Source organism: Arachis duranensis, chromosome 4 (assembly GCF_000817695.3).
Source record: "Arachis duranensis cultivar V14167 chromosome 4, aradu.V14167.gnm2.J7QH, whole genome shotgun sequence".
Classification (NCBI taxonomy): Eukaryota; Viridiplantae; Streptophyta; class Magnoliopsida; order Fabales; family Fabaceae; genus Arachis; species Arachis duranensis.
Genome location: NC_029775.3, coordinates 31,580,118 through 31,582,472, shown reverse-complemented (window position 1 = coordinate 31,582,472; position 2,355 = coordinate 31,580,118). Strand labels below are relative to the sequence as shown.

The 2,355-nt window shown below is 42.9% G+C and overlaps 1 non-coding gene across 1 annotated transcript; it reads right to left on the bottom strand.

Moving 5' to 3' along the window:
* Positions 1-238: 238 nt before the first annotated feature.
* Positions 239-346, bottom strand: LOC127747328 (small nucleolar RNA R71). The gene has a single exon (XR_008009128.1). It is a non-coding gene; the product is annotated as a small nucleolar RNA R71 (small nucleolar RNA).
* Positions 347-2,355: the final 2,009 nt, after the last annotated feature.

The window sequence follows — 2,355 nt, the reverse complement described above, 5'->3', positions numbered from 1 at the left end:
GTTTCTTGGACTTCCATTGGAAGATCCTCATCAGTTTCTAGCTGAGTTCTTGCAAATCTGTGACACTGTCAAGACTAATGGGGTTGACCCTGAGGTCTACAGACTTATGCTATTCCCTTTTGCTGTAAGAGACAGAGCTAGGATATGGTTGGACTCACAACCTAAAAAAAGCCTGAACTCTTGGGAAAAGCTAGTCAATGCCTTCTTGGCAAAGTTCTTTCAACCTCAAAAATTGAGTAAGCTTAGAGTGGAAGTCCAAACCTTCAGACAAAAGGAAGGTGAATCCCTCTATGAAGCTTGGGAAAGATACAAACAATTGATCAGAAATTGTCCTTCTGACATGCTTTCTGAATGGAGCATCATAGGTATCTTCTATGATGGTCTGTCAGAACTGTCTAAGATGTCATTGGATAGTTCTGCTGGAGGCTCTCTTTATCTGAAGAAGACGCCTGCAGAAGCTCAAGAACTGATTGAAATGGTTGCAAATAACCAATTCATGCACACTTCTGAAAGGAATCCTGTGAACAATGGGACGAATCAAAAGAAAGGAGTTCTTGAGATTGATACTCTGAATGCCATATTGGCTAAGAACAAAATATTGACTCAGCAAGTCAATATGATTTCTCAAAGTCTGTCTGGAATGCAAGCTGCACCAGGCAGTACTAAGGACGCTTCATCTGAAGAAGAAGCTTATGATCCTGAGAACACTTCAATGGAAGAGGTGAATTACATGGGAGAACCCTATGGAACCACCTATAATCCTTCATGGAGAAATCATCCAAATCTTTCATGGAAGGATCAACAGAGACCTCAACAAGGTTTAAACAACAATAATGGTGGAAGAAACAGGTTTAGCAATGGCAAGCCTTTTCCATCATCTTCTCAGCAACAGACAGATAATTCTAAGCAGAGCCACTCTGACTTAGCAACCATGGTCTCTAATCTAATCAAAACCACTCAAAGTTTCATGACTGAAACAAGGTCCTCCATTAGAAACTTGGAGGCACAAGTGGGATAGCTGAGCAAGAAAATTACTGAACTCCCTCCTAGTACTCTTCCAAGCAATACAGAAGAGAATCCAAAAGGAGAATGCAAGACCATTAACATGACCCACATGGCCGAACTTGGAGAGGAGGAAGAGGCAGAGATCGCTACTGAGGAAGACCTCAATGGACGTTCACTGGCCTCCAATGAGTTCCCTAATGAGGAACCATGGGAATCTGAGGCTCACACTAAGACCATAGAGATTCCATTGAATTTACTTTTGCCATTCATGAGCTCTGATGAGTATTCTTTCTCTGAAGACTCATGCCCCTCTCTGTAATGGAGAAGCTAGGGATTTTTGAGGTGCAAGCTGCAAAAATCTCACTAGAGATGGCAGACAATTCAAGAAAACAAGCTTATGGACTTGTAGAGGATGTTCTGGTAAAAGTTGAAGACCATTACATCCCTGCTGATTTCATAGTCCTAGAGACTGGGAAGTGCATGGATGAATCCATCATCCTTGGCAGACCCTTCCTAGCCACAGCAAAGGCTGTGATTGATGTTGACAGAGGAGAATTGATCATTCAAGTGAATGAAGAATCCCTTTTGTTTAAGGCTCAAGGATATCCCTCTGTAACCATGGAGAGGAAGCATGAAGAGCTTCTCTCAAAACAGAGCCAAACAGAGCCCCCACAGTCAAACTCTAAGTTTGGTGTTGGGAGGTTTCAACATTGCTCTGAGCATATGTGAGGCTCCATGAGAGCCCACTGTCAAGCTACTGACATTAAAGAAGCGCTTGTTAGGAGGCAACCCAATGTTATATTTATTTATTTTTCCTTTGTTATTTTATGTTTTCTGTAGGTTGATGATCATGGAAAGTCACAAAATCAATTGAAAAAGCAAAAACAGAATGAAAAATAGAAAGAAAAATAGCACACCCTGGAGGAAGATCTTGCTAGCGTTTAAACGCCAGTAAGGGCAGCAAATGGGCGTTTAACGCCCAGTCTGGCACCATTCTGGGCGTTTAACGCCATAAAGGGGCACCAGACTGGTGTTAAACACCAGGAAAGGGCAAGAACTTGGCGTTAAACGCCAGAAATGGGCACCAGCCCGGCGTTTAACGCCAGAATTGGCATAAAGAACATTTTTGCTCGCCACTTGGTGCAGAGATGAATTTTCCTTGACACCTCAGGATCTGTGGACCCCACAGGATCCCCACCTACCCCACCACTCTCTCTCTTCTTCACCCATTCACCAATCACCTCAATACTTCTTCCCCAAAAACCCCTCACCTATCAAATCCCATCTTTCTCTTCACCACTCACATCCATCCTTCATAAAACCCCACCTACCTCACCATTCAAATTCAAA